The 22,102-nt window shown below is 37.3% G+C and overlaps 1 long non-coding RNA gene across 2 annotated transcripts in view; it reads right to left on the bottom strand.

Annotated features, from left to right (window-relative positions):
- The window catches only part of LOC123608645, a 113,789-nt gene extending 92,463 nt beyond the window's left edge, over nucleotides 1–21,326 (bottom strand). For both annotated transcript variants that reach the window (XR_006717356.1, XR_006717355.1), the window contains exon 1: nucleotides 20,910–21,326. This is a non-coding gene — a long non-coding RNA (uncharacterized LOC123608645). The remainder of the gene's footprint in view (nucleotides 1–20,909) is intronic.
- Nucleotides 21,327–22,102: the final 776 nt, after the last annotated feature.

Raw genomic sequence — 22,102 nt, 5'->3', positions numbered from 1 at the left:
ACATGCCCACCAGGCTGTGACTGACAGAAACTGCTTGTGGTTGATTTAAGAAATAAAGTCATGAGAAGTAAAATAAACAGAGTAATTTTTGTGTAAGAGATCACTGTTAAGTTGAAGTATATAAAATGTTTAATATTTGTCCGTTTTTGAAATATAAAAGTAGCAGTTTCTATGGTTCAACCTAATATTTCCCCAAAGCTTATTAACCAACAATGTGCATAGCACTGTTTTTTTAAAGTGAAATATTATAACGGTAAATCATAAGAAAAACACTTTCAAATTCTTTAAAAAAAAGTACACGCAGGATGAAGAATGTGGAAATAGAAAGTAAAAGTTAGTGGATAATGCTAAAAACAATTAGAACATTTTATTTTTTGTAGCCTATGGGGTTGCATTGTGATCATGGTTGATAGAATCCTTTCAGACAATTCTGAGAAGCAATCCTGTGGGTGCTTGTTGATCCAGCAGGTGTTAAGAAATAAAACATCAGGACCAGAAGAATAAACCTTGAGCGTTGCACAAAAGTACTTGGAAAGAAGATGTCCCCTGTGCTCTTTATGGCCATAAGCAAAGTGCATTTATTTAACCACTTTATCAGTACGAGATGGAAAGAAAGCAGATGTTGTTTTACTCCTCCTCTGCTATCATCAATTGCCAGATGATTCTCTGCAGCTATATGATGAATTTCTCTTAGCATCACCATTTCCCTTGGTAGGCAGCTTAATGTCCATGGCAGAGTTTTCAGACTCCTTTATTTAAGACAAGATGTACTCTTTACTAACACTCACTTAAAGCCCAGTCTTTATCTCAAATCTTAAGTCATATGCATGGGTGGAACCACCCAGAGACAGAGAGAGTGACCAAACTCAACAACCTCAATGATCTATGAAGAACACAAGCATGATTTAGGCTTTGAACTCTGAAAGTTATGTTGCAAGTCAAGACTTTTGTCATGAGTCATCCCTACCTGCTTCTTTACATTTTAAATTCCCAGATCTGGATCTGGATTGTGAGGAAAAGAGAAACGGAAGCTCAGACGTATGTGTTTGGGTAACTGAGGAAAGCAGAATGTTCCCAAGCACACATGAGTGTTTCTGCACTTAGTTTGGTATACCTTATATAGCCTTGAATTTCAGATTTGCTGCCTTCAGTCTGTCTTAAATTTTATAACTTGAAGTTTCAACTGAGTAGGCAGAGAAAAACAAAACAACCAAACCAAGTTCAGAAGGACATATGAACATTAAAGTTTTTCTAAGGGAAACCTAACTGTCAAGCTTACAAGTACAAGTAGTTTGGCTTCACATGTCATCAGAAATTTGATCCAAATGGAAAACATTTTCTAACTTAAAATATTAAGCATACACAGAAATTGAGAGAATAGTAAACTACCTAGATTCGACAATTTTCAAAAATCTTCCATCCTTGCTTTACCTTTTTATATTTTTATATTTTATATTTAAAATACATTAAAATATAAAATTATAAAAATATTAAAATATTTATATTTTTATATTTTTAATATTTCATGTATTTTTGAGAGAGACAGACACAGAGCTCGAGTGAGGGAGGGGCAGACAGAGAGGAAGACACAGAATCCGAAGCAGGATCCAGGCTCCAAGTTCTCAGCACAGAGCCCGATGTGGGGCTCAAACCCATGGACGGTGAGATCATGACCTGAGCCGAAGACAGACGCCCAATCAACTGAGCCACCCAGGTGCCCCTTGTTGAAGTATTTTAAAGCAAATCACAGTCCCATGTCATTCTACTTTGTATATACTTCAGTATGCATCTCCTAAGAATTAAAGATAGTTTCATAACTAAAGCACTACTTGGGCAAAATTTTAGATGACAATTTATCTCTAAAAAATAAAACTTGTATTTACTGTTTAAATTTATTTTTTTACTATTTCTTTTTGAGAAGCGGGGGGAGGGCAGAGAAAGAGGGAGACACAGAATCCAAATCAGACTCCAGGCTCTGAGCTGTCAGCACAGAGCCCGACGCGGGGCTCAAACTCATCAAGTGTGAGATCATGACCTGGGTTGAAGTAGGACACTTAACCCACTGAGCCACCCAGGCACCCCTGTGAGTAAGTTTAAAATTTGCTGCATTGCAAAAATGAATATGATTATTCATTCAGTATGAATATGAAGTGCTAAAACTAAAAAGAAGATAAAGGTAAAATAAAATAAGGTATATGGAAGGTCCTATCCTAACCATAAATTCAACCCCTGCTTCACAGGGGCCAGCAGGAGGGAAACTCTAGCAGTCACCAGATTCAGGGTACATAATCGGGAAATATCACTATTGCTCTGGAGAACCTAGTTTTTCCTCTTTCTAAGGTTTGTGAGGAAATTCTCCTGGTTATCTTCATGAAGAAGGCAATATGAGATTTATCGGACAATATACTTTGCAAAATCCCCACAATAAACACAAAACAGGTTCTGTGCTGCCCCTTATTAGAGTGCCCTTGTTGCAGCTAAGGCACAATGCTCAAGTCCAGGTGAGTAAAAGCCATCCAACAAGACCCCAGAGCCATGCGCCCGGTCCATCTGGTGGCCCCCACCCCAAGGTACAGCATAAAAACCATTCATTTCAAATAAGCTTTTGATCTCCTTCAGATTCCCATCGTCTCAGTTCCTCATTAATAATACAGCCCTAATTTTAAAAACTCAAATCCAGCTGTTACTACTTTTAAGTGCTGTTATCCACAGCAAGTCAATGTGACACCAAATGTGTCTTCCACGTTCATTCATTATGTGTGAATTTGGCCCATGCACCGGATATTTTTTCCTCCTGTTATTCAAGGGGGTTGCAAATGCCAAAAGCAATCAATCTATGAAGCAAATCGATGTGAACAGCTTTCAGGGAGAAGAGCTAACCCTGCAGTGATCTGCGATCAGTGATCTGTAATTCTTTTTGAAATAGCAGCTGAGCCCGTCTATGGATCTAATAACTAAGGTACCGATGCACTAAAGGATCTGTCGCCCTTCAGCTTTAAAAAAAAAAAAAAATTCTCTTACTTGAGGCTAGCTTCAGGGTTTCCAAGATGCAGGAACAGCTTGAGGCTCGGGCTGCAGTCCTGCTTGGTCAGCCGTAGGGACCCGGCAGCTCCCAGACTCCTCGGCTCCCTCTCACTTGCATGCTGCCACATTGATCCCAGTAAGCACTCTGGCTCCTCAACATCCTACTATCTACCATCAATAGCTCCTTGGAGGGGGCAAAATGCAGTTTCTTTGTGTCTTTAGTATATAGCTCATCATGCTTTTCAAGATTTCCTCCTGGCTTCCGCTAACAGCCTTTGCTTGCTTCCTACAGTTCTGTTCATCTGCAGCTAAATCAACCTGTTTGATGTTGCCATATCTCAGGAATCCAACCAGAAAACATGTGGAAATCATACACGTAGGTGAGCCAACATCAAGGAACAATAAGAGAAAAACCATCTCAATAAACAGGAAGGAACTTTGAATGCACAAAATATTTTCTTGTCAAACTAAAAAAACAAACAAACAAAAATATTTTGGGATATTTAAACATAACCACAATGGTAAAATATGTCCCTCTCCCACATTGCTTATTTTCCTGGGTATAACATTCCTATTTTAAAATTGTAGGAACAGATCCAAGAAACAAATGTCTTTGAAAATTCCATTTTACAGAAGCATCACTGTATACATTTAAGCTTTTTCTTCCTACTGAAAATTATTGCAAACAGCATGAAAAATGTCAACGCAGGAAACAGAATAAAAGTAATGGATGGTCTTTAAAAAACAGAGGGATAAAAATGTTCCTGAAATACTATGCTCAAGTGACTAATGTTAATAGTTAAGTGAAATTATTCCCCATAGGCAAGAAAATAAGTAAGATGCCTATGGAGTAACATATAAAATAACAGGAGCAGGGAAAATAAAGTTAGAAAAGTCAGTAATATTTCTAGATGATTTTAGGAAGTTGGCAGAGAAAATATCTAACAGTAGGATAAATTTTGTTAATATTGCCCAGGAATGGAAGATTTCTGTTTCTTTTTCCAATATACTGAAAATAATTGTTAGGTGTTTTGTTGTTCTTGGCCTGAAATATTCAGGTTATTATCTCTTTCCTGTGTCACTTTGCAGAAATCTTAATTCCTATTCTCTTACTCTCTTTCCGACATATACTCATCTGAACTTTTTAGATTTCTATTGGTGATTAACGGTATTTTAAGTTTCCTAAATTCCGTCCTTTATTTGGAGTCCTTATCATTAAAAAATCTAAATGCTGAGGGGCGCCTGGGTGGCTCAGTCGGTTAAGCGTCCGACTTCAGCTCAGGTCACGATCTCGCGGTCCGTGAGTTCGAGCCCCGCATCGGGCTCTGGGCTGATGGCTCAGAGCCTGGAGCCTGCTTCAGATTCTGTGTCTCCCTCTCTCTCTGCCCCTCCCCCATTCATGCTCTGTCTCTCTCTGTCTCAAAAATAAATAAAATTTTTAAAAAAAAATAAAAAAAAAATCTAAATGCTGAATCCTACTTTCCTACATTTGCTTTCCTAAATTCAAAACAGCAAGCATCTCACACATGCCTCACCATTACTCCATTTAATTGAAGGCTCCTTGTTAGTATCGTGTTCAGTACCCAGGGAGTCCCAGTATCATACAATCAAGGAATTCGCAATTAAATTACAAAAAAAATTGAGGCTAACATGCAGATACTTGCCTGGAGGCGGTGACCTTCAAGCTCCCTGTTAAAGAACAGGAGAGATTTAGGTGTAGAGGACAGAGGAGACTATTCCAAATAGAAAGTTTGATAGGTAGACCACTCAGCTGCAGAGGGGACACTAGAGGGATGCCTGGCAGAGAGAGATGGAGAAGCAAATTTTCTTTGCTTAGGATCGATGACCATAAATGCCATCCTGCTGACAAAGTCCAGTGCAAGCTCTAGGAGGTGTTGTATTTGACACACCTTCTTTAGTTCCACCTGGGGAAAGCAGTGTCACTTCCTCACCTAACGCACCCAAAACCACACGGAAGAAACAGGCCCCAGAGACCAGGGTTCATGAGAAGCCACTCCAGGGAAGGTCTAGGCATGATTAAAACGTTTGGTAATAAAATGCTCCACACCACTTTAGATACTACATTGCCCTGACTACCTAGCTCTTCCAATACGGAGAGCCCTTCTGGAACTCATCAGCATTTCCATCCACCATGGCAGAGTCTTTTTTATCCTAATTAAGGGCTTCCAATTCTTAATTACCTAAATCTCTCTGGGGAAGTCTCAATATACAAATCACAGATTGATTTGTTTGTGGTGGGACAAAATGACTGTGCATTCCCTTTAGTTTAAAGTTTTCTTCTAAATACCTATAAGAATCTATGATTGGGGTCATACTTTATATCAAATAGTAGCATATTACAGGAGGAGAAATTCTCAATGACCCAATCCATGCTCATATGTACATAGTACCAAGTTTTACAATCAGGTTCCAAGATTGGAATAGAGAGGAATAAGGATTAGAGAAGAGCCTTTAATTTACTACTTGGTACTCTAATTTGGAGTAGTAAATGAGTGTGAATATTCACTCTACCTTAAAAATTAAGCCCCAAATCCCACATATATTGGGGGGGGGTGTTCTCAAGCTATAATTGACATATAACATCATGTAAATTTGAAGTGTATAATGTACCCTAGGGTAGCAACTGTCAAACATACAAAACAGTATATATTGTTAGCTCTAGTCACCATGTACAGACATTAGCTCTCCAGACTTACTCATCTTACAACTCAAAGTTGTACCCTTTGACCAACATCTCTCTATTCCCTCCTGCCACTCAGCCCTGGCAACCACCATTCTATTCTCTGTTTCTATGAGTTCCATGTTTTTAGATTCCACATTTAAGTGAGATCACATTTAAGTGAGTCAGTATTTCTTTCTCTGACTTATTTCACTTAGCATAATGCCCTTAAGGTCCATCCACGTTGTCACCAATGGCAGTATTTTTGTCTTTATGAATATTACATTTTATTCATATGTATATGATATATATATATATATATACACACCACATTTTCTTTTTAAAAATTTTTTAGTAATCTTTATTTTATTTTTTTTTTAATTTTTTTTTTTTTAACGTTTATTTATTTTTGAGACAGAGAGAGACAGAGCATGAACAGGGGAGGAGCAGAGAGAGAGGGAGACACAGAATCTGAAACAGGCTCCAGGCTCTGAACTGTCAGCACAGAGCCCGACGTGGGGCTCGAACTCACGGACTGTGAGATCATGACCGGAGCCGAAGTCGGATGCTTAACCGACCAAGCCACCCAGGCGCCCAGTAATCTTTATTTTTGAGAGAGAGACAGAGTGCGAGTGGGGGAGGAACAGAGAGTGAGGTATATATCACATTTTCTTTATCCATCCATCTGTTGGTAGCACTTAGGTTGTTTCCACATCTTAGCTATGTGAATAATGCTGCTGTGCACAAAAGGGTACAGGTATCTCTTGTAAGTAATTTCATTTCCTTCAGTATATACCCAGAAGTGGGATTACTGGATCATATTATAGTTTTATTTTTAATTTTTTGAGGAACCTCCATATTGTTTTCTATAATGGCTGCACCAGTTTACATTCCCACCGACAGTGCACCATGGTTTCCTTTTCTCCACATCCTCCCCAGAATTTATTATCTCTTATCTTTTTTACAATAGTCATTCTAACAGGTGTGAGTTGATATTTCATTATGGTTTTGGTTTGTATTTCCCTAATGATTAGTGATGTTGAGTACCTTTTTCTATACTTGTTGGCCATTTGTTTGTCTTCTTTGGAAAAATGTCTATTCAAGTTTTCTGCCAATTTTTAAATTGGATTGAGTTTTTGTTTGTTTGTTTGTTTTTTTGTTGCTATTGGTTAGAAGTTCCTCATATATTGTTGATAATAACCAACTCAGGTATATGGTTTTGCAAATATTTTCTTCCATTCCACAGATTGCCTTTTCATTCAGTTAATTGTTTATTTTGTTGTGCAGAAGCCTGTAGTTTGATGTAATCTCACTTTTTGATTGCTGCTTTTGTTGCCTGTGCTTTTGTCATATCCAAAAAATCATAGTCAAGACTGTTGTCGAGGAGATTTTTCTTTAGCTTTTGTTCTAGGAGTTTTATGGTTTCAAGTCTTACATTTAAGTCCTTAATCCATTTTGAGTTAATTTTTAGTAGTTGTGTAAGATAGGGTTCCAATTTCATTCTTTGCATGTGGATATTCAGTTTTCCCAATACCATTTATCGAAGAGACTGTCTTTTCCCTATTGAGTATTCTTGGCTTCCTTATCAAATATTATTTGACCATATATATATGGATTTATTTCTGGGATCTCTGTTCTGTTCCATTGGTATATGTATCTGTATGCTATCACCATACTGTTTCAATTACTGTAGCTTCGTAACATAGCTTGAAATTAGGAAGTGTGATCCCTCCAACTTTGTTCTTTCTCAAGATTTCTTTGGCTACTCAGGATTGTTTATGATTCCATACAAATTTTAGGATTTTTTTCTCTTTCTGTGAAAAATGCCATTGGAATTTTGATAGGAGTTTCATTGAATCTATAGACCACTTTGGGTAAAATGGACATTTTATTTTTTTATTTTATTTATTTTATTTTTAATATATGAAATTTATTGTCAGATTGGTTTCCATACAACATCCAGTGCTCATCCTAAAAGATGCCCTCTTCAATACCCATCAGCCACCCTCCCCTCCCTCCCACCCCCCATCAACCCTCAGTTTTTTCTCAGTTTTTAAGAGTCTCTTATGCTTTGGTTGTCTCCCACTCTAACCTCTTTTTTTTTTCTTCCCCTCCCCCATGGACTTCTGTTAAGTTTCTCAGGGTCCACATAAGAGTGAAAACATATAGTATCTGTCTTTCTCTGTATGGCTTATTTCACTTAGCATCACACTCTCCAGTTCCATCCACGTTGCTACAAAGGGCCATATTTCATTCTTTCTCATTGCCACGTAGTACTCCATTGTGTACATAAACCACGATTTCTTTATCCATTCATCAGTTGATGGACATTTAGGCTCTTTCCATAATTTGGCTATTGTTGAGAGTGCTGCGATAAACATTGGGGTACAAGTGCCCCTATGCATCAGTACTCCTGTATCCCTTGGGTAAATTCCTAGTAGTGCTACTGCTGGGTCAGAGGGTAGATCTATTTTTAATTTTTTGAGGAGCCTCCACACTGTTTTGCAGAGTGGCTGTACCAGTTTGCATTCCCACCAACAGTGCAAGAGGGTTCCTGTTTCTCCACATCCTCTCCAGCATCTATAGTCTACTGATTTGTTCATTTTGGCCAGTCTAACTGGCATGAGATGTGGTTTTGATTTGTATTTCCCTGATGAGGAGCGACGTTGGGCATCTTTTCATGTGCCTGTTGGCCATCTGGATGTCTTCTTTAGAGAAGTGTCTATTCATGTATTCTGCCCATTTCTTCACTGGATTGTTTTTTGGGTGTGGCGTTTGGTGAGTTCTTTATAGATTTTGGATACTAGCCCTTTGTCTGATATGTCATTTGCAAATATCTTTTCCCATTCCGTTGGTTGCCTTTTAGTTTTGTTGATTGTTTCCTTTGCTGTGCAGAAGGTTTTTATCTTCATGAGGTCCCAATAGTTCATTTTTGCTTTTAATTCCCTTGCCTTTGGGGATGTGTCGAGTAAGAAATTGCTGAGGCTGAGGTCAGAGAGGTCTTTTCCTGCTTTCTCCTCTAGGGTTTTGATGGTTTCCTGTCTCACATTCAGGTCCTTTATCCATAAAATGGACATTTTAATATTAACTCTTCTGATCCATGAACATGGGTTATCTATGGGATATAAACTTATGTCAATCTCTTTAATTGATGTCTTATAGTTTTATGTATAGATCTTTCATTTCCTTGGTTAAATTTATTGCTAAGTATTTTATTTTTTTGCATGCTATTGTAAATGGGCTCATCCACTCATTTTTTTTCAAGATAGTTGTTAGTATAGAAATGCAACTGATTTTTGTATGTTGATTTTGTATCCTAAAACTTTACCCAATTCATTTATTAGGTCTAATCGTTTTTTGAGAGTCCTTTAGGATTTTTTATATACAAAATCATGTCATCAGCAGAGATAATTTTAATGTTTTCTTTCTGATCTGGTTGCCTTTTATTTCTTTTTCTTGCCTAATTGCTCTGGCTAGGACTTACAGTATTATGTTGAATAAGAGTGATGAGAGTGGGCACCTTTGTCTTGTTCTTGACTTTAGAGGGAAGCCTTTTAACCTTTTAAACTGAATATGTTAGTTGTGAGATCATATATGGCCTTTATTATGTTGAGCTATATTCCTTATATACCCAAGTCTGTTGAGAACTTTCATCATGAAAGGATGTTGAATTTTGTCAAATGCTTTTTCTGCATCTGTTGAGATGATTATATGATTTTTGTCCATAATTTTGTTAATCTGGGGTATCACATTTACTGACTTCCATATGTTGAATCATCCTTGCAATCTCAGGGATAAATCTCACTTGATCATGATGTATGATCCTTTCAATGTGCTGCTGAATTTGGTTTCCTAATTTTTTTTTTAAGTTTTGCATCTATATTCCTCAAGGATATTGGCTTATAGTTTTCTTTTCTCTTAGTATCCTTATCTGGCTTTGGTATCAAGGTAATTCTGTCCTCATAAAATAAATTTGGGAGGGCTTTCTTCCCTTCAATTTTTGGAAGAGTTTGAGAATAACTGGCATGCATTTTTTTTTAAATGTTCAGTAGGATTCAACTGAAGGCATCTGTCCTGAGCTTTTCCTTGTTGGGAGGTTTTTGATTACTGAGTCAATCTCCTTATTTATTATTGGTATATTCAAACTTTCTGTTTCTTCATGATTCAGACTTGGTAGATTTATGTTTCTAGAAATTTATTATTTCTTCTACATTGTCCAGTTGGCAGGCATATCTTTTTTTTTTAATGTTTATTTATTCAGAGAAAGGGTATACACAAACAAGGGAAAAGCAGAGAGAGGGGAGGAGAGAGAGAATCCCAAGCAGGCTTCAGGCTGTCAGTGTAGAGCCTGATGCAGGGCTCAGTCCCACAAACTATGAGCTGAGCTGAAATCAAGAGTTGGACACTTAACCAACTGAGCCACCCAGACACCCCTTTAGTAGTCTATTATTATCCTCTATATTTCTGTGATATCAGTTGCAATGCCTCCTCCATTTATAATTGTATTTGAATCCTCTTTTTCTGTTGGAAAGTCTAGTTAACGATTTATCAATTTTGTTTATATTAAAGAAAATCAACTCAGTTTGTTGACCTTTTCTTTAAAAAAATTTTTTTAATGTTTATTTTTGAGAGAGAGATAGAGTGAGAGAGAGAGAAAGAAAGAGCATGAGTGGGGGAGGGGAAGAGAGAGAGGGAGATACAGGATCTGAAGCAGGCTCTAGGCTCCGAGCTGTCAGCACAGAGCCCGATGTGGGGCTTGAACTCACAAACTGCGAGATCATGACCTGAGCCAAATTTGGATGCTTAACCAACTGAACCATCCAGGTGCCCCTAATCTTTCTATCATTATTCTATTCTCTATCTTATTTCTTCTCTGGTCTTTATTATCTTCTTCCTTCTGCTAACTTCGTTGTGTATTTGAGATATTTGTTGTTTTTTTTCTTAACGTAGTTATTTATCACTATAAACTTCCCTCAGCATTGCTCTTGCTATATAAGTTTTGGTATGCTGTGTTTCCATTTTTGTTTTTTTTTAATGTGTTGATTTCCCTTTTAATTTAATCTTTGACTCATTGGTTGTTCAGGAGTGAGTTTAATTTCCACATATTTATGATTTTTTCGTCTTTTCCCCTGTTACTAATTTCTAGCTTCATACCACTGTGGTTGAAATTATACCAAATATCTTTTCCAATTTTTAAAATTTGCTAAGACTTATTATGTGTCCAAATATGTGATCTATCCTGGAGAATATTCTGTGTGTTCTTGAAAAGAATATATATTCTGCTGCTATTTTATGGGATAGTCTATATATGTCTTTTAGGTCCATTTGTTTTATAGTGTTGTTCAATTTAGTTGTTTCCTTATCGATTTTCTGTCTAGATGATCTATCCACTGTTGAAAGTGGAGTATTAAAGTCCCTACTATTACTGTATTGTTGTCTATTACTCCTTTCAGATCTATTAGTATTTGTTCAATGTATTTATGTGCTCTGATGTTCAGTGTATATATATTTACAATTGTTTTCTCTTTTTGATGAATTGACCCCTTTATCATTACAAAATGACCTAGGACTCTTGTTACGGGTGTTAACAGAGCCTTTTTTACCTAATAAAAGTATGGCTACCCTGCTCCTTTTTGGTTTCCCTTTGCATGGAATAGATTTTTCATCTGTTCACTTTGAGCTTATGTGTGTCCTTGAAGCTGAAGTGAGTCTGTTGTAAGCAGCATATCTTTTTTTTTTAAACCATTCATCGACTCTATGCCATTTGATTGGAGAACTTTACCCATGTACATTTTAAATAATTATGGGTAGATAAGAACTCACTATTGCCATCTTGTTAATTGTTTTCTGGCTGGTTTGTAGTTCTTTTGTTCCTTTCTTCTGTGAATGCTGTGTTCCTTTATGAAATAACGCTTTTTCTATAGTGGTATACTTTGATTCCCTTTTTATTTTGTGTTTATTTACTATAGGTTTTTATTCTGTGATTACCCTTCAGCTTACTTGAGACATCTTAAACTGATAACAGTTTAACTTTGAGTACATACAAAAACTCTTTTATTTCCTTCCCCACATTTTGTGTTCTTGATGTCACACTTCACATCTTTTTATATTATGTATCCATTAATAATTGTAATTATATCTGTTCCTAATACTTTTGTGCTTAAGCCTTTATACTAAAGTGGTTAAGACATCACCATATAACATTAGATAACATTAGAGTAACTGAATCTATATACTTGCCTTTGCCAGTGCTTTTAAAAATTTTTATGTTTTCACATTACTATTGGTGCCCTTTTGTTTCAACTCGAAGAACTTCTTTCAGCATTTCTTAGGCAGATTTAGTGATGATGAATTCCTTCAACCCTTGTTTGGAAAGTCTTTCTCTCACCCTTATTTCTGAAGGACAAATTTGATGGGTAACATATTCTTGGTTGGAAATTTCTTCCTTTCAACACTTTGAATATATCATTCCATTCTCTTCTGGCCTGCAAAGGCTCAGCTGAGAAATCTGCTTATGGGCGTCCCCATGTATAAGATAATTTTGTTTTCTCCTGCTGCTTTTAAAATTATTTCTTTTCTTTGATTTTAAATGGTTTTGTTATAATGTATCTTGGAAAAGATTTTGATTTGAAACTTTGAGGTGACTTAATAGCTTCATGAACTTGGATGTCCAAATCTCTCCTCAAGTTTATGTTCTTAGCCATTAATTCTTTTTTTTTTTAAAATATTTATTTATTTGAGAGAGAGAGTGGGGGGTGCACAGAATCTGAAGCAGGCTCCAGGAACTGAGCTGTTAGCACAGAGCCCGACATGGGACTCAAACTCACAGAGTGTGAGATCATGACCAGAGCTGGCCAGAAGCTTAACCGACTGAGCCACCCATGTGCCCCTTAGCCATTAATTTTTTAAATAAGCTTTTCATCTCTTTCTCCAACTCTTTTTCTGGACTCCAATGATATGTAGATTGTTTTTTCTTAATAGTGTCTATAAGACCTGTAGGCTTTCTTCATTCCTTTTCATTCTTTCCTCTTCTTTGATTAGATAATTTCAAATGACTTGTCTTTGAGCTCAGGGTTCTTCTGCTTAATCTAGTAGTCTGTTGCTGAGGCTTTCAACCGAATAATTTAGTTCAGTGACTGTATTCTTCAGCTCCAAAGTTTGTTTGGTTCTGTTCTCTCTCTTTGTTGAAATTCCCATTTTGTTCTTATATTGTTTTCTTAACATCATTAAGTTGTTTATGTTTTCTCTTGTAACTTTCTGAATATCTTTAGAACAATTATTTTGAATTCTTTGTTGGGAAATTCCTGTATCTCCATTTCTTTGGGGCCAGTTATTGGAGGTTTACTGTATTCCTTTGGTGGAGTCATTTTTACCTGATTCTTCATGATCCCAGTAGTCTTGTATAGGTGTCTGTGTATTTGAAAAAGCAGTCACTCCTTCTAGGCTTTCTGGACTAAGTTTGGTAAGGAATGACCTTTACCGATAGGTTGGGGCATGTTGGAGCATTCTGTGACCCTGGGTCTACTGATGCAGGCCACCAAGAGCTGGGGTGTGTTGTAGCACCAGATTGGGGAGGATATATTGACCAGCCTTTTGCGGTCCACAACAATTAGATGGTCTTTATTGAGCACTTTAGTGGTGGGGGCTGTCAGGATCCTCAGCAGTGCCTCCAGGTATAGTGGCTAGGAATGAGGGCAAGCAGGAGTAGTACCTGGAGCTGGAGTTATGCACATGTTTGGTAGTAGGGGCCATCTACAGGTGCCTGTATAGTGGTAGGGGCTAAGAGCAAACACATGTAGTGATGAGGGCCAGAGCAACTAGCAAGGGTCAGGGCCAACTATAAGCACACTGGTGGCTGTGGTGGTACTGGCTGTTGGTAGGTACTACTGTGACTTCAGTCTTCCCTGGGTGAGCCCATCACAGCGGAAGCCAGTGACAGTTGCCAGGCTGGTGGCAAGCAAATGCATAGCTGGAGGGATCAGCCCTGGGTATGCACACTGTTGTGAAAGTCAGCTGTGGAGGTGTAGTATAATGTCCTACACTCACATAGCCACAGAGGCCTGGGCTTCCAGTGTGGTTCCCAGTCTCTGATGAGAGTGGGAATGGGGAGGGAGCAGGGTGGACTCAGGTGGCTGGTGTCAGCAAACACAAATACCTGTGGGGTAAAAGCTCGTGAAATCTGCAGGGGGTCTATGGCAGCCTTGTGGACTGTTGAGTTTCTTCGGTGGCAAAAGATGCTGAGGTCATTTGCAGAGCACATCACTGTGAAACTCAGTTATTCCCTCAGTATGGTCAATACTGGTAGATTCTGCTTTTCTTCGTTCCTAGCTGTCTCTGTTTCAGCTTTGCCAATCTCTGGTTGGAGTGAAACTGAAGTGGGACCTTCATGTAGTATCTTGAAAATCTGGGTAAACTGGTTGCTCATCATGTTCTTCCTTTCCACAAAAGAGGAAATCTTTCTCGTTAGGGAGTTCCTCTTGGTGCTCATCAAGGCTGGCTTGGTGGCTGAGATGATGCAGGCAAAATGAAGCTATTTGTCCTTCTCTTCGTGTGCTGTTATTTTCAAGGTTTTTGCTCTACTATGTTGCCAAAGTTTCTTAAGTGGAATCCAGAGCTCTCCCAAAGCTGGATTTTGAGATATAGCTTTTTAATTGGTCTTTGTTGGGAAGATGGAGTCTGGGGTATCCTATTCTGCCATGTTGGTGACAGCATTCTGGAACTTGGTCATTTCTTCTTCTTCTCAGGGAGAAGAGAGTCCTTCCATGTAGATTCTGACACCCAGAAGCCTACATATTTTTTCAGTTGTTGCAGAGTATGGTGAGTATCCTGGAAAATCTGTTTTTCTAAGGGGCACTTTCTAAGTTCTCATGAGGACACAAAGATCTTCCGTAAGCCCAGAACTACAGCTCCAACTGCTTCACCAACAATTATCTCCATTCTGGCATAGCTTGAGGTCTATTGGACTATTTGTCTTACAGTGAAAACTTTATCAGTCTTTTTGCCATTTTTCCAGCTAGCCAATATCAAGGACATTTGCCTTCTGAGTTAAAATGAGTAGCAAGACACAAGACTATTTTCAATTCTGGGCACTATTCCAAAAACATAGAAATTGGGAATGATTCTCTTGAGGAGAGATTTCTAAGTATTGCAGGTATCATTTGGACATCAGCTATATATCCTGATACTTATTTCTAGTTGAAATAGTAAGACATTATATACCAACTCCTCTTAAACTTGGCCTACCAAGGGCCTCACTTCTAGATACTATCATTTTGGGTAGCAGTTCCTTTTAAAAAATTGACTGTAAGACACTCAGTAATGATAACCAACATCAGTTATCTGCATGATAACTTTAGTCATAGTATCACATATTTTAGTACTAGATGTGTTGGAGCTGCATACAGTTATTATGATTCAGTCATCCTAATAATCCTTTATTCGTTTTTTCCAGCTCTCATTTAATGGTCACTAATGAAAACATAATAAACACAGAGCTCCTAGCAATAAATATGTCCTGGGGAACTCAGTTCCTTGGCTTTTGCCTTGGCTTACCATCTAAAAATGCCTGTGACTCAGATAGTCTTCCACTAATACTGGTTTTCAGCTCTGTTTCTATTGTGTGATCAAGACATTGGATGTGTCCAGATCCAAGGGCCTTTCTCTCTCCAGTCTAATCAGTATGAAAAACATCCAACGTAGTAAATGCCACTTTAATTATAAGCTTGTTCCAACTGGATTAGAATCAAAATAAGCATGCTTAAGACAAAAACTGTATCTGAAAGGCAAAATTAGTAATTGAACTTCTGAGATAAAAATGGACTTCTATTTAATGATTAGTGATTTTCTTTTCTAATTCTTATTTTAATACTCTTGCTTCCACCATAAACCTATACTACCCTCCAATCCCATACGTTATGTATTAAGTAATTCAGTTCCCTTTTTAATTGTCTTTTATTTACCTTTCTCAGATCACTTTGGGTTTAGTGACTTCCCACTTCAGGGCATCCCAAGTTTTAGATGCAGATGCTAAGCACTGCAGAGAAGCCCTAACTGTAGAGGTTAGTACGTAGAAACTAGTACGTGGTGACTTTAGAGTTAAACTTAGTTTCAAATTCTGACTCCAACACTTAATAATACTATAGCTTGCACACAGTATTTATGTCTCTAAGCTTCCATTTCCTAAGTCACAAAACAGGAAGAAATCACATTTATTTCACAGGCTGGTTTTAAGAATAAATAAACTAATATAGGTCATGCCCTTGGCAAAAGACTGCCAAATTCTGTAAGGTCACCTGACAAATGCTACTTATTGATGGGAGTAAAAGCATGCTCATCAGATCTATCTGTACATCTGGAATCAGCATGACTTGAGTTCAAATTCAGATCTGGCTCCCGAGAGTTACAAGACCTTGGTCAAATTGATTAATTTCTCTTTGCTCTGTTGTCTCTTTTGCAAAAGGGGAATAAAAACACCTGTCTCATAGGAATAATTTCTAGGATCTATGTTGATTAATACAAGCTTCTTACTAAAAGATCAGTATCAGGCTATACAGTATCAGGCTTTGTACATAAAGAATAAAGTGACCATTATACATCTTCCTCTGAAATACCCTGATAATGAGAATGAAACATGACTATCATCTTGTAAAGGTTTCCAGGGGCAGTTACTCTTGTATCCCATGGCCATAACTATCACCTTCTTTTCAAACCATTCAGTAACAGATTTTTTTACTTTACGTGAGTTTCTCTGTGATTAGAATAGGTAGAGTTTTCTCGCTTTGTATTCACTCTACAGATGCAGATTATAATAGGAAGGAAACCAGTATAGCTGAGCTTAGGTTGAGGCTGATAACAGATTCCAGAAACCACAGTGGCCTATTGTTGATAATGTTGAAGAACTAGATGCTTCAGATGTTCTAAAAACAGGATTCCTTTTTCCATGTAGATATAAAAATACTACTTAGGAACCAACTACATTTTAACAGGCTATATAAAAAAGAACAAGTAAGCTATTTATTTTACCATTAGCAAAGGGCCTTGTTGTAGGTTGTATGACTGTCCCCATTTGCTGCTGCTCTCAGTGAGGTGACTATACATTTGCATTTCCATTAATATCAGGTTTCATTTAGCTTGATCTGGCCAATGAAATGTGAGCAGTACGCCCCTTCCAAACAGAAGCTTTAAGAGCCACTGCTAATTCTTTGCTCTTGAGAATTCCTTCAAAGAATCCTAATAGTTCCTTTATGTGGGTCAGAAGTACGTGATGGTCACTGGACTTGACTGGTCTCTTCTAAGCAATGCTGCAAAGATCAGTACAGTATATCTAGCACTTCACTTTAGAATGGAGAAACACTCTGTTTTCAGTCAACACAAACTTGTACACAAGTGTATGTGTACACACACATATGCCTCATATACATTTATTTTTTCTAGACCATTGAGTAAATTTCCCTGCCTTTTGTTATCTTATGTGAGATAATTTAACTTCTTAATGCAGTTGGAAAATGTGGTGCAAATGATACTGTAGTAAATGAAAGAACTTCATCAACTTCTAATTAGAAATTGAATCACTATGTGAATAGCATAATAAAATAGCCTGCTTTTAGTAATCTACAACAGAAATTGGTTCACAGAAGACTTTACTGAAAGGATAAGATTTAAAAGTTCTAATTAAATTTATTTTAAGATCTATCTCCTTAACTGCCAGACCAGCACTGTCCGATAGAACTTTTCATAATGAGAGAAGAATCCTCTATTTCTACTGCCCAATATGGTATCCACTAGCCACATGTGGCAGTTGAGCATTGGAAATATGCTAGTACAACTGAGGAACTGAACTTTAATTAAACTTATACTTAAATTTAAATAATCACTTATAGTTAATAGCTACTGAATTGGGCGATCCACCCTAGACCTTACATTGGAACATTATCTTTTCCTAATAATTGAAAAACTCTTTCATGTTACTATATTTGGCACTAAGAAACATATGTATGCGTATATATGTGTGCATGTGTATATATATGTACATATCTGTATCTTTCTAGTTATCTCTCTATGCAAGTATACCCTTTTATATTCAGGCATTCATATCACCGTAGATGCAAGAAAATATTGCCTGATCTGTTTCAGACTCAAATGGGTACTCTCAATTCAGAGCTAATCAGCCTCATGGAGCAAATATTATAATAAGGCTTTTCCCGATAGTCCTAATATGCAAGCAGATAGTCCCACATCCTAGAATCGTAAGTCAAAGACATTCTTATTTGGTTCATCCATTGACCTAGAAAGAAATACTCACAAATTATCCTGACAACTTCCAATATTGTACTTCTAAATCTCTATACTTTAGCTTTTTATCTTTATACTGGAAATTAGATTCCCAATTTCCTCAAACAAGCAGATTTGGTTTGCCCCAGTCACTGAATTGAAACTGAACTATAGTTCCATCTCACTATACAATTAAATAAGAAGCTTGTGCCCCATTTTCAAAAGATTCACCTCACTGCAAAGGTATAATACTCTGGGGTCTACTGTAATGGTTAAGACCATGGGGTTTGGAATAGTAATTCTTGATATAATTATTTGTGAAGACTGGAGGCTCATGTATTATTAGGGACACTTGGACACTGATTCTTTTCACTTTCTATGGCTTTGCCTTACTTGGTGAACTCTCTTAGGGGCTAGAGGTAAGGAAATCCTCTTCAAGACAGGCCGTGCTGGTCACTGCCTGGAGAGGTTCTTTATCCTTGGCTAATTAACTAAGACATTTAATCTATTCTTAATGAGGGTGTGGTGTGTTCTTTCCCTTTTAATTATAGAGCACCAGAAAGACCTGGCTCTACTTCTTAATCACAATATGAGAATTAATTCATCTATAGGACTTAGCATAGCAAATAACTAATATCATTCTCCCAATAATTGGTGATTGATGTTGTTTTGTTTTTATTGAATTTTAAAATTAAATGTAATTTTACTCAAAGAACAACGACAAAACTTCTAAGGAGCATAATATCTTTTGGAATAAAGTAAAAGACTATTAGATAGAAAGAGATAAAGCTACACCAAGCATATTGATACCAAAAGTATTACCAAATGTAAAGTTTTATAGTTTTCTATTAAAAAACAAAATATGATGTGGGACATTTGGGTGTTTGAATTAGTTGAGCATCCCACTCTTGACTTTGGCTCAGATTATGACCTCACGTTTTGTGATTTTGAGCCCCATGTTGGGCTATCTGCTGACAGTGCTGAGTCAGCTTGGGATTCTCCCTCCCTCTCTCTGCTCCTCCCCCACTCAAGCTCGCTCCTGTGTACTCTCTCTCTCTCTCTCTCAAAATAAATAAATACAGGGGCGCCTGGGTGGCGCAGTCGGTTAAGCGTCCAACTTCAGCCAGGTCACGATCTCACGGTCTGTGAGTTTGAGCCCCCCGTCCGGGCTCTGGGCTGATGGCTCAGAGCCTGGAGCCTGTTTCCGATTCTGTGTCTCCTTCTCTCTCTGCCCCTCCCCCGTTCATGCTCTGTCTCTCTCTGTCCCCAAAAAAATAAACGTTGAAAAAAAAAAAACTAAAAATAAATAAATAAATAAATAAATAAAAACGTAAAAAGAAATATGAAATGATTAAGTTAATCAGGATCCCTTCTACAGACAAGCCAGGCATTACCAACCTTGACTTTTATCCATCTGAGGATAGGAAATTAATGAAAGAATATAAAGAAGGAAAGTTGAGGCACTGAGGTTTCCATATGTTTGTGGTTGTTCATGTGGCAGAACATAAAATTTCTCCCAGATTATGTCTCGAGTTCCCTCAGCTCAATTAGAGTATATTCATAAACCTCTAAGGTACTTGCCCCCATGAGCAGTGGGTCCCACAGGAAGCTCCCTGTGTGGTCTCAGAGATCCTCTCTGAAGACCAGAGGCAGAGAGTGCTAGTCATCAAGTCTTCTCACAATAGAGAAGTCATGCCACCAGTAGGATTAGCCTCAAATATACCAGATAACACATTTGAGTCAGATTTTCTTAACTTGGAAACTAAGACAGTATTAAAAATGTATTAACTCTTTCAAACACTATCCTGAAAAAGATATCCAAAGTGGCTGACCAGCATCAACACCTGACTCAAGCAATGAAGAATTCAAATTTATAGCAAGACAATACTAAAACATGGGAGTAGATATTTTGCAATATTTAATGTAAACTATCAATCTTATATTACTCATTTCTAATATAGCATACAAATCCAGATTATTTATTTCCTGGGGCACCTGGCTGGCTCAGTGGGTAGAGCATGCAACTCGGTCTGAGTGTCATGAGTTTGAACTCTATGTTGGGCATAAACTTTACTTTAAAAAAAGATTATTTCTCAAGATATAAATGGAGCAGAAATCAGAACATGGATTTATCAGGAATAGGTTACATATTTGTTGTATCTTTATTCCCCAGGGAAAAAATGTAAAACTGTGCAGCTAAAGCATCAACTTGATTGCTTAATGATGGCTAACATTTAAGAATTTGCTCTGGGGGAAATAAAGTGGAAATTTAAATAGTGTTGCAACTTGCCATTACTGCAGGGTTTCTGTATTTCCAAATGAGGACACAAGCGGAAAATGATGGGGGGGCACCTGCTCGTACATATTATATTCAGTCAAATCCTCTTCCCTTCATTGCTTCCATAGATACATGCTGCTTTAACTGCATAGATGGCTTTGTTATTAAGCTGTTAGTCTAAATTTTTCCTATTTAGCAAATATTTCTGTAGTTCTTGGAAGCAAAATGTCTACATGTGCATTTAGATACAAAGATATTTTTACCAATCAGGATAGCAATTTATTCCAAGCTGCAGAGTCACCCCCTCTAAGGAAATATTGACTCCTCTCATTATTGATAATGTACACACTTCCTCTCTTGCCAGATGACATTCTGGTCTAGCCCTTTACTTCTGAACCCCAGCAAAGGGTCTACAATCCTGTGAGATGAGTCTAATTATGTTTTAGGGCATATTCAAGTGCCAGCAATAAACAAAATAAGAGCCCACCCATAATAACAACAGCAATCGTCAGAACAGCCATTTAAATTAACACCTTTAATCAAGCAACCTAAACATCATAATGCAAAAGTAGAATAGAATTTAAATTTAAATCAACATTCTACCCCATAAAAAACAGGGAGGTGGGAGTGAAATTGACAAAAATACTTTTACTTTACCCATGTAAACATCAGACTGTTTTTCTCCCTAGGCTTGCTTTTCTTTCTTTGGCATGACAGTTCTGATTCTTCAGCCTCCCCATGAAGAAGAGAAAAATTCCCTTGAAGCTGAACTAAATTCATCAGCAAATGAAATTACATTCATTTGATAAAATGCTAAATGGAAAAAGGCAGGTTTATTTTAAGCCGTCAACAGGCTGTTGTAGTTAATCATGCACAGTGCAGAAGACAGGAGTTTGGTTGCTAAGAAAATGGTTGGCATGTTTCCACGAGATCCATGTGATGTGAAATGCATCTGCTCGCTTTAACAGTGAAATAGAAAAAAATAAAATAAACACTTCAGGGTATATTTGGTGAGTCACTATGGAACACAAGGCCAAAATAACTTCTGTGTTGTCAGTTTATTTTATACAACCTTATTATGATGTTAGCCTTTTCTTATAATTCAAAAAATTTCAATTTAATAGTGATAGTTTGTTAGAAAATTGATGAATATTTATTGTAGAGAAATTAGAAAATATGAAATCTGCTACATCACATGTAAATACAAATATCAATATCTAATGCCTGGTGCATGCATCGTAGGGGCTCAATATTTATTTGGTGAATATATATTTTATTTACATATGCGGGATCATAATGTATACACTTTTACAACCTGTTTTTTGTTCATTAATTTATCATATTTTTATGTTATTAAATATTCTTTAACATTATTTTAATAGTTTCATTATTATAGGACACATAGTTGTTGCCTTGTAAAACTTTTGTAATATTCAGGAACCAAAAACAAGCATCTCCCCAGATGAGAATAATATTATGGTGCTGATGAAATCTGAATATGTTCAAGATTTTCTGCTTGGATGTCACACATTTCTCTGATTATTGTGACAGTAGGGTCTCAGCTATTTGGATCATGTGTAATTCTACCATTTTTACCACCATATACAGACCTTTGCTACTTAGACACTACTTACTGTAAGCATGCAGGCATAATAATTTGAGAGAGAATAGCCAAAGATAGCAATATTCTTGGCATCGTCCTGCACATCATAATGGTCCTCAGAGTGAAGTAACCATGGACATCTATGTCCACAGCATCTTCAAGATAGCTATAGGGGCGCCGGGGTGGCTCAGTCGGTTGGGCGTCCGACTTCGGCTCAGGTCATGATCTCGCAGTTCATGGGTTTGAG

This window comes from Leopardus geoffroyi, chromosome B2 (assembly GCF_018350155.1).
Source record: "Leopardus geoffroyi isolate Oge1 chromosome B2, O.geoffroyi_Oge1_pat1.0, whole genome shotgun sequence".
NCBI lineage: Eukaryota > Metazoa > Chordata > Mammalia > Carnivora > Felidae > Leopardus > Leopardus geoffroyi.
Note: the sequence above shows the minus strand (reverse complement) of the source record. Positions and strands in the feature narration are given on the sequence as shown.